The sequence below is a fragment of the Phyllostomus hastatus genome, unplaced genomic scaffold (genome assembly GCF_019186645.2).
Source record: "Phyllostomus hastatus isolate PE091 unplaced genomic scaffold, TTU_PhHast_1.1 phas_scaffold_78, whole genome shotgun sequence".
In the NCBI taxonomy this organism is placed as follows: Eukaryota; Metazoa; Chordata; class Mammalia; order Chiroptera; family Phyllostomidae; genus Phyllostomus; species Phyllostomus hastatus.
Genome location: NW_025334041.1, coordinates 103,105,473 through 103,116,322, shown reverse-complemented (window position 1 = coordinate 103,116,322; position 10,850 = coordinate 103,105,473). Strand labels below are relative to the sequence as shown.

Here is a 10,850-nt window from a genome sequence, read left to right as displayed (position 1 = left end):
CCCCCCATTTAACAAATAATGAAAAAAAAAAGATGTGCTGATAAAAAGATATGAGACAAGGGTCACATCATGATGGTCCATGAGGTATGAGGGAAGAGCAACCAAAGAGATGTCTACAGGCCTTGAGGAGATTCCTGCTCAAGTTTTTCCCACACTGTGGATTCATCCTCTAAAGCACTTGCCTTCCCTGTGTAATCACATAGTTTGAAGGTCAAATGTGATGATGCTTTTGAAAGGTTTTTGAAAATTGTGAAGAGGGCCAAAAAATAAAACCTAGGGCTTGGACAATGATGCATACACATTTTTAATCACAGACTGAGTAGTCCCAGGAACCAGAATTTAGAGGATTTGTGGAAAATTATATGTAAGGAAACCTATAAGGAAAAAGAAACATCCAGCAAATATCTGTATGCTAGGAGGAAGGACACAATTAAATAACAACGATGATAACAATTGCCATTTGCTGAATAAATATGGTGTTCTCTTTTCATTCCCACAGTGGCCTTTAGATGATTATCTCTATTTTATGAGTAAGGTGAATGAGGCTCTGACGGGTTAGGCAAACTCTCCAGGCCCAGCAGTCAGAAGAGGCTGAGCCAGGGGTGGAATCCATCAATCTGACTGTGAGTCCACATGCTTAACTAAGCACACTGCTCTACCTTCCCAATAAAAAGAAAAGCTTTTGGAGGATGTGTGGGCATGATGTGTTATAAAGTGATGGTCTTTGTGTTTAGCCTACTGCTTCTGAGCAGATAATAGGCTTGATTTCATAACTTATTAGGAGCTTTCTGAGAGGTTGGTAGATTACTTATCAAGGTGATGCCCTAGGAGACAGTGAGTGTTTCAAAGAAGAAAGTAGACTTTCCAGAGGATGAACTAGCAATCAAATTACCTGCCACCCACAGTTTGAGAAGAAAAAGAGAGATTTCCTCTGACCTGTTGTTTGGAAAATAGGGTGTAAAGTTGCCTCATTAAAAGGGGACAGTGGAGCCTTCTATTTTACTGATAATGCTTTAATGAGGGCTGCAGAGGCACTGGACCCATGTCAGCCAGAGAGCTAATTAAGCTTGGAAATCGCCTTACTGAATTGGAGAAACAGAAAACCACTTTCCCAAGCTGCTAACTCCCTTGCAGGAATGTCTCATTAATATCAGGGTTCTCTTTACGTAGGACCCAGGGATTTGCTGTCCAAGGGAACGCAGCCACTATTTTGAGATTCCAGTGAGAACAGAATGAAGGGGAATGAGAAGCTCTAGTAGGTGGGTTTTAGTTTGCTAACAGCAGAAACCAGAACTGACAGATTTTGACGAAAACTGATTTAGACTCCACTACCAGATTTATTAAAAGGAGATTGAACTGAATCTCCTCAACACCTCGAAAATCTATCTTGGTTCTTGCATCTTGGGGTGGTTGTGAATATTGAATGACTTAATGCAGTGATTCTAAATGGAGGGATATTTCACCTGCAGTGTGGTGTGTGGCAATGTCTAAAGACATTTTTATGGTCACATCTTTATGCCAGGAGGGTGCTGCGGGCATCTAGTGGGTAAGAGATGCTGCTGAACATCCGACAATGCACAGGACAGACCCTTCTCTCCCTCTAGAAAACTCTTCCTACTCCCATAAAGTAAGAATCACCCAACCCAAAATGTCAAAAGTGCTGAGGTTGAGAAACCTGGTATCCTGGTACCCAAAAAGCTCTCACTCAGCACATAGTTCTCAGTGAATGTCAGCTACTGCTTTTCTTACTACAGAGTCTGAACAACGCAGAACTACTCTGGAGAGGAAATTACCAAGCACTCCACTTTTCAGGTGTCCTAGATGTTTATCCAGGAACCTGATCTGGTGTGAACCTTCTGTTTCCAGAGAGATTCCCACGAGGTTTGTTTTGTTTTGTTTTGTTTTGTTTTTATTTTTTTTCTCTTTCAGGGGAGAGTGCAAATGCAGTCCCCCACTACCACAAATTATGCAGTCAAGTTTCCCACACCTGGGGAAATCGCAGGGGTCAGCACATCCGGAGTGCAATGGATAAGCCTCGCCCTGGGAAAACCATCCTCGTGATCATGGTATCTCCCCTGACTGGTAAGTATCCCACCAGGTTTTTGATTTTTGGCATTATTAGCTCCCGAGCCAAAGTCTAGTGTTGGCGTATCTGACCAATCAAAGGTAGATGGCCAGTCATGCTTGAGCTGCAAGGGGGGATAGAAAGAGTGGATCTGACATTTTTAGCTTCTGTAATGGGAGGTGAGACCTGCTTTCACCAAGCTTCATAAGATAGGGATTCCCTAAACAATAGGAAGGAATTCAGTTATTCAAAAAGAAAAATAAGTACCCATTGTACTGAGATATTGCAGTCAGTGACTCTGAGAGGTGATTATCATGGAAATTATTGAAAGGACAACAGTTATCTTCCCATGTTCTAAAACAGTAAAGAGTTTATACTGAGAGCACAACTAGAAGAGACAGAGAAACCTCTATCGTAGGTTCTTTTTTCTCTTCACTGAAATTATTAGTGCCAGAATTATTCTTTTGTTGTTGTTGTTGTTGTAGTTGGCAGAGTCAGCTGAAGCTTTATTTTGGAAAGAAAGAAAGAAAAACAACTTGATTTGGCTTTTAGTCGGGAGCATGGGTCATGCATGGGTTTGGTTTTTAGTCGGACGGTGCCACAGGGAGCCAATGCCCCCACCTGAAGGGTGAGCTGAGGTCTCGGGTTGTACCTCAGGTGGGTCTTCTGTGCCTTCTGCTCCCCTACAGAGCTCCTTTCCTGCCAGCATGGAGGACAGGAGGGACTGCAGTAGTGATCCACTTGTACAGGACATCAGATGACTCAGACACTAGCTTCCCATCAAGGGTCTCAATCTTTTTCACAACCACCATCTTGGAGGAGCCAGTGCTGGTGCAGATGAAGGAGCCAGAGTTCCCGTCAGAGCCCAAGCTGGCCTAGAAGCTCAGGCTGTAGCTGAGGTTCCCTTAAGCCAGGCTCAGACCACCAGCAGCTACTCAGCTGCTGGTGGTCTTGGTATGGATACTCATGTTCTGCATCCCAGACTCCAGCCAGCTTTCTTCACCCTCCAGTTGCTTGCAGTAGGTAGCTATCTCCATGTCCAGGGCCAACTAGGTGTTCATGAGCTCCTGGTACTTATGTAGCTGCTGGGCCATGTCCTGCTTGGCGGCTCTCAGAGCAGCTTCCAGCTCAGCCACCTTGGCCTGAGCATCATCGATAGACAGCTCACCACACTGCTTGGCATCCCTGGTGGAGGCCTCCAGGGAAGCCCTCTGGCCATTGAGGCCATCAGTCTCAGTGTGGACTCTGCTGATGTTCTGATTAGTCTCAGAAATCTCCGTCTTTGTGCAATGCAAGTCATCCCTGTGCTTCCTAGCCAATACCTGCAGCTCCTCATACTTGATTTGTAGATAGTCTCAGCCTCAGCACAGCTGTGGTTGGTGATCTCCTTGTACTGGGCCTTGGCCTCGGTGATGATGCCGTCCAGGCCCAGGGAGTGGCTGTTGTTCACAGACAGCACCACGGATGTGTTAGAGATCTGGGACTGCAGCTCACGAATCTCCTCGTCATACAGCTGCCTGAGGAAGTTGATCTCACCAGTTAGCCCTTCCAGGCGGGACTCCAGCTCTACCTTGTTGAGGTAAGCTTCATTTACATCCTTCTTGATTAGGACAAGTTCATTCCCCATCTCTGTGTGCTTATTCTTCACGTCCCCCACTAGCCCCTGCATGTTGCCAAACTCCGCCTCCAGTCTCAGTTTCTCCTGGACCATTGTTGCCAGCTGCTGCTAAAGGTTGTTGAAGTAGACCTCAAACATATTGTCCATGTTACTGCGAGTCATCTTCTGCTGCTGCAGGAGACACCACTTGGTCTCCAGAATCTTTTTCTGCTGCTCCAATCTCTGCACCTTATCCATGAAGGAAGAAAACTTGTTGTTGAGGCTCTTGATCTGCTCCTTCTCCTGGTTATGCATGGCCTGGATATTGGGGTCCACCTCTTGTTTCATGGGGATCAGCAGGTTCTGGTTCACTTGGATGGCTTTGATGGTTTCCATGCTCCCAACTCCACTGAACCCCCTGGCCAGATTCATGCTAGTGTCCAAGCCAAACCGGGAACTGCTGCTCACCTGGGAAAAGACTGAGAAGCTGATTTTGGGCCTACTCAAGAACAAGCAGCTGCTGAAGGCCCCAGGGCCAGAGGTCAATACCTTGAAGGACCTCTGGGTCATCCTTATGGACATGGTAGAGGCTGGGGTGGAGGCGAGGAAGTTAAACCAGACAGAGATTCAAGGAGGAGCCAAAAAGCTGCTTCCCAAAATTATTCTTAACACTCCAACTATTAAGTGGTTACTTCATAGTAACTTCTCTGCAGTATTCAATACCTTTGACTTTCTCTATTGTTTACAATTCTTTATTCTTTTGATTTCTGTGATATCTTTGTCATTGCTTTGGCTGGGTTCTCTTCTACCTGTCTATTAAACCCTGAAGTTATCTAGGTTTAATCCTTGGTTTCTTTCCCTACTTGAGCTCTCTATATCCATGGGTTCTACCCCCAGCTAGGGCTGAATGATATTTATGGTTAGTGACTTTCCTTATGTCTTTCCCCCCACAAACACTCACCGATATAGCTAACTGCCTCCTTACCACTACTTGATTATCCCAAGGCATCTTAATGTTAACCTGTATTAAGTTTAATGTTAAAATGGACAACATTTTAAAATCTTTCTCTTCTACCTATTTTTCCCATATTTTCTGTCCTGTTTAGAGTTCCTAATATTTTCTAAAACACCCAAGTAAGAAGGGAAATATTTTAGATTCCTCCTTATTCCTAGTTGTCCATATCCATTGACAATTAAGTCCTTTGGATCCTGTCTCTGTAAGAGACAGAAAGTTCCTTGAGATCAGGAATATGTCTTATTTAACTTTATATCTGCCAAACTGAGGAGTAAGACCATCTCTGTCAATATGACTTAAATGTAAAACTAAAACTATAAACCAATAAAAATTTGTGGTTTGTTTCAGGATTCTTGCAAAATAATTAATCTAGGTAACCAGTTTGTTCATGTGGGCAAATGGTTCTTATTGGACAATATACTTCTCACTGGGCAAAAGCCGTTATCAGATAACTGTTTTCTCACCAAGAATTTAAATTATGTATCTACTAATCTTAAACTATTATGTCATGAATTTTGCCCAATTCCAACAGTCCCCAGTTTAAAAAAAAAACTCCCCTCAAACCCTATAAATATCCTTCCCTAAGTTCTCCTTTGGGGCACTAATATGCCTATCAATGTGGTGTCTTCCCTTGCTTCAATACATCCAATAAATTCTGATTTGCCTGACCAACAGGTGTCTCTGGTGAATGCAATAAGGTATTCAACAATCGATAGGCCCCAACACAGTCCCTAACATATAATAGAAGCTCAACAAAGTTTTTTTTTAATTAACTAAGCAGAAATTTGAGCAAGGTGTGTGTAAGAGAAAGTGGATGGGATAGATGTTTCTGCTTATCTATAGTGAAAGGATCCTGCAGGACCTGGCAGAAGTATTTCATTGTTCTCATATTAGCAATCAAGAAACCCAGGTGTTAAATGTATATGGCATTTTCTACAGTTCAATCTGAAATGACTCCTTCTTTCACTTTACCCTGGGCCAGGCTGTGAGGACCACAACGTGTCCTTATTGTTCTCACTCCGTTGTCTACTTTGCTCACCTGTGTCCTACCAATACCTCTGCTTCTAAGAATCTAACCTCTTAATCCACAGACAGGATCAGAAATTGGTCTGATAAACCAATCTACACTAAGGTATTCCCTTTAAGAAGACATTTGAACATGGCAGTTTTATGTTTGGAATAAATGAATCAATCAACAAGCTTTATTGCATGAACCAACAATGAGCCTTACAAAGGGTAGATGTAGTGTGGAGAATAGATTATATGGGGTTGGTCCTTGATGTCCTGAAAGGAATTGTCATGGGACCCTAAATCTCGGAATTACAGATATGAATGGGCCTTACTATCCCCCCCGCTGAGTAGTTCATGAAGTCAGAAATGGTGAACAAAACAAATCCCCACTGAACTGCAGATGCTGAGTTGATGAGCCATCTGCTTGGCTAACTTCCTAGCTAAATATTCCCATCCAATCTCACTCTCCATACAGATCCCAAACTTGATCAGAATTCAAGTCCATGCTTCTGCAGAATTACAAGTTACTCCATGTTGTAAACTTTGAACACACGTTGATGACTGAAATGAATAATAAATCTAAGAATGACAAGATTCTACTGTATAAAAATGCTTTTATTTACTCAATTATTTCAAGGTAATCACTTTGAAATTAGAATCCTGGACTTAAAATGTTTTTACTTTCACTTTGACAGCAGGCATGTTGCTGAAGAGAGTAAATGTTCAATTCAAGTGTTTACTGAAGACACAAGTGAATATCCCTTGGTGAAGTGAAATATAGAGGATGACAGTAATTTGCCTCAGGTCACACAGGAGTCAGTAGTGGTGTCTGATGTGATGACTACACATGGGTTTTTCAGAAAAACCCCTGCTTATTCCTGTTGTCTCTGTAGTCAATCCTACTTAGAATTTGTTCAGAACAAAAGTATCCAGATTTGAATGGTAAGTTTTAAGATTACTCTCCATCTAACCCTGATCTTCCTGTCCCTCTTTTCCTAAATTAGAATCTTATTAATTATTTGTTGTTATTTTTATTTTTGGAAAATATTTTAAAGGCTGATTTGTTTTTCTGGAAATGACAAAATATAGAAAGCTACCTCATATTGTTAAAAGTTTTCTCAATCTAATTTAATGTACTTTGTCCCACAATTCAGAGACTCTGAGTATTTTATACTCATGAATTGTTAACACCATTAAATTAAATAATTTAAATTTTATTTCTTTATTAAAATTTTTATGTTTTATTGGATTTATTGGGGTGACACTGGTTAACAAAATTATAAAAGTTTCAGGTGCACAATTCTATTATCTGTCCGCTGTATGGTGTGTTCACCACCTCAAGTAAAGTCAAGTGTCTGACATCACCATTTATCCTTTCTATACCCTCTTCTTCTCAGCACCCCTAATAATCACCATATTGTTGTGCATGTCCATGAATTTTTTTCTCTTTTTTCCTCAATCCCTCCACCCTCCATCCAGTTCCCCCGCAACTGTCAGCCTGCAGTCTATCTTTGAGTCTCTCTGTTTTGCTTCTTAGTTCATTTTGTTCATTAGATTCCACATATGAGTGAAATTAAATAGTACTTGTCTTTTTGGACTAGCTTATTTCACTTAGCATAATGTTCTCCAGGCCCATCCATGCTGTTGCAAAGGGTTAGATTTCCTTCTTTTTATGGCTGAGTAGTATTCCATTGTGTAAATGTAGCACAACTTTTATCTAGCCATCTACTGCTTTCAAATATTAGCTATTGTAAATAACACTGCATTGAACATAGGAGAGCATATATTCTTTCAAATTAGTGCTTGGATTTCTTCAGATAAATTCCAAGAAGTGGGATAGTTGGGTCATAAGGCAGTTGCACTTTTAAATTTTTGCAGTAACTCCATACTGTTTTCCACAGTGACTACACCAATCTGTATGCCCACCAAAAGTGCTTGAGGGTTCAAAACTTTTTTCTACACTTGCCAATTTTCTCTCCAGATTTTTTAATAAATAAACTTCCCTTTTTCTCAATAAGGCTAAGGAAATACAACTGGCCTTAAGTCATAAAACATAGTAGAGCTCAGTGAGATTGTCAGTTTATGAAGTTTGGCTGATCAGTATGTGAACTTCAGTGTGTTAGTTTGTATTGGGTGTCACATGGAAGGGACATGACTTTTTCTGATAAATCTTGTCAACTTTTTCTGTTCCTAGAGGAAAGGCTTCTTCTGCATTTATAGTTTATGCTGAAGCTCAAGGTTTGCCTGGATGGGCCAATAGAAGATGAACATTAACTCACTCATACATTCAGTGAGTATTTATTTAGTATTTGCTGGGTAAGAAGCACAATTGTAGTTTAGCCGACACTGAGGTGGATAAAACAGAGTATTAGTTTTCACATATCTTTTGATATATTGAGGAGGCTGAAAGCTAAGGTTTTGTTTTCTCTAAGAGAAGCAATTGAAAGAAATATTTTAGAGCTACACAATTTTAAAAGGGCTCTTTTTCTTAAATTTTCAGATAATATCCTGCTAACCCTCAAAGGTACCCACAAAAGGCAAAATTATCTTTTCTGGGAGAGTTCTCTTACTTCATATAGACTGATGTTAATTCAGGAAAATATTGTGGCTTAGAAATTATCAATTGCTTTTTTGTTACAAAGGGAATAAATAACTTTTGGGTATGTTTAGAGGAGTGACATCAAGTAATCCATGAAATGAAAAATGACTCTTCAGATATAATTTTGGTGTAATGATGGCCTTTACCAAAAATCATATCCATCAAGCAAAATTATTAGTTATGCTGTCCAGTGTGATAAATCCAAAATGCCACTTGGTCACTTACTCCAATGTATGAGAGCTTTTAATGCCAATAAATATTTCTTGGGAGAGATGTTAAATTTCCTTCCTCATGTGAACACTAGGCCTAATTCTCTTGCTCTTGACTCATAGAGATGGAGAAAATCTGGATGTTCCCCTAGGAAGAAGAGTATTAAGCCTTCCTTTAATTAAACAATGGATGTATTTGTTGAGGTTCCTAAGACACTGAATTATACCTTAGGAAATAAAACATGCTTGCAATAACCAGAAAAGTAACAGTTCTACGTTATATAAAGGCCAAAAGTATGGTCCAGGCAAAACAGCACAGTGGGAAAAGGGAGCCAGGACAAGAACCTTGGAGACAGTGAGACTAGTGGTGGGCATTGAAGCAGAGTAGATGGCTGGACAGAGAGGAGGGGGAGTGGAGGAGAGAGAGGCAGCACGGACAAAGTTTCATAAGAGGATAATTTTTAGGGAAGAGTTTTGCTCTGTTTATTCCTAACATCTGAGATCATGTGCTATGTAAAGACATTTAATTAAATAATTATGATAAGAATAAAACATTCTTACTAAAAAACATGAATACATTTAAGATAGCAAGAATAACAAAAATTACCTGTCATCACACCGTTCCCTCCCATTTGCTATTGATGTTTTAGTGTTGTTGAATTCAGACTTATTCTTAAAGGACATTTTTAAAGCATGATTTCAATTGTGTCTACAGCAGGTGGATTTTAAATTTTAACATTGTAATAATACACATTTTTAACATTAATTATGCATTTATTTTAGTCCATCAAGTACCTCTACCATAGTTTTACTTAATAATTCATATATACTTATGGCTTTGAGTATATCACTTTCCTTACTATTATAAATCAGTTTGCTATTAATATCTGTGTACATAAGGCTCTTTTTCCCTTGTGTTTACTTAGAGAGGGCTCATGGGGGTGCAGACAAAACATAGACTTTAGAGTTAGAGAGACAAGGTTTTGATTATTAGTTCTGCCACTCTTAGCTTGTGGTCTTAGGTAATGTGTCTAACCTCTCATGAGCCTTCATTTCCTAAAATACAAAGTGAGCATCACTGTGATTACTCTGGAGTGTTTTGAGAATGAGAATAATTGTGAAGTGCTTAGAACAGTCTGGCACACAGTGGATGTTCAGTAAACAATGGTTGTTATGTCAATATGGTTATTAGTATTAAGCTTGATATTATATGGCTCTCCTTGGGGATAATGGGGAATCTTGAGTAAAACTATCTCTCAGAAGTGAGGGAAATCCTCTAAGGAAAATGAGAAAAAAACTCAAAGAGAAGTTTGCGGCCTGGTTTAGTAGGTTTTGAGTGTCTGCTCAAATACTGCTCCTTGGCCACTGGGAGCAACTCTTAGCTCCTTTTCTAGGAGATCTTATGATTCTAGAGCAAGACAGTATTTTAAGGAAAGCAATATTTTGAGACAATCAATAATCATTCTTATTTTTTCTTCAGATTAAACAACCCCAATATTATCAACCTTTCAACCTTTCCCTATCAGACCTTACATTTTCCAAACTAATCCTTTGAATTCTCCCTGTAGATTTCCACTATGTAGATGTAACTTGTATTTAAGTCTGTAATATTACCTTATACCTTTCCCCTGCCCCCACCTAAATTACATAACACCTAGTTTGGTACCAAAAAAAAATAGAAATTTGAATTGCCTAATTATACATGAGAAAAGCAAAAACAAGAACAAAAACAAAAACCCTATAATTGAATCACAATTCCAAATCTTTGTCTAGCAAAATGAATTAAATGGAGGGGTCCTAAAAAGAGACTGCATAAAATACTTTGGTAGGTATTTTATTACTCAAATCTTAATATATATTTTTGCATTCATGTAAGTCCTTCAAAGATTTATTCTCTCAATTACCAATCAAAAGAACTCATAAAGGTAGAGCCAGTGGACCAGGCAGGATTGGAGCTGCCTGGAAGACAGATGCTCTTGCCACAGCATCTGAGCTTTAAACAACCTCACCGGCTGCTCATTCCTGGACTCAGTGATAGCTGACAAACAGAGTGGCTCTGGGTGAACCAATTAGGTTTCTCAACAGCCACAGTCCCCGCACCTTAGGCTTGATTAAGATGGACACTCAATGGCTTGGTTCCTAAGTCTTGTTTTCAACAAGTCAGAAACTTGCTTCCTTTAAAGAAAAAATCTAGCAAAAAGAATAAGCATGTAGAATTTTTATTTATTTAAAATTTTTTTTTTGTTGTTCAAGAACAGTCATCTCCATTTTCCCCTCACAACTCCTCCACCCCAGCCATCCCCACCTCCCACCCTTGATCCTACCCCACTTTGGCTTAAATAGCCATTATGAGG

At 39.8% G+C, this 10,850-nt stretch overlaps 1 non-coding gene and 1 pseudogene across 1 annotated transcript; both read right to left on the bottom strand.

Annotated features, from left to right (window-relative positions):
• Window positions 1-1,928: 1,928 nt before the first annotated feature.
• On the bottom strand, window positions 1,929-2,090 carry LOC123812298. Its single transcript, XR_006784573.1, has one exon. It is a non-coding gene; the product is annotated as a U1 spliceosomal RNA (small nuclear RNA).
• A 658-nt stretch (window positions 2,091-2,748) lies between these two features.
• LOC123811343 lies at window positions 2,749-4,259 on the bottom strand (annotated as a pseudogene).
• Between the last annotated feature and the right edge of the window lie 6,591 nt (window positions 4,260-10,850).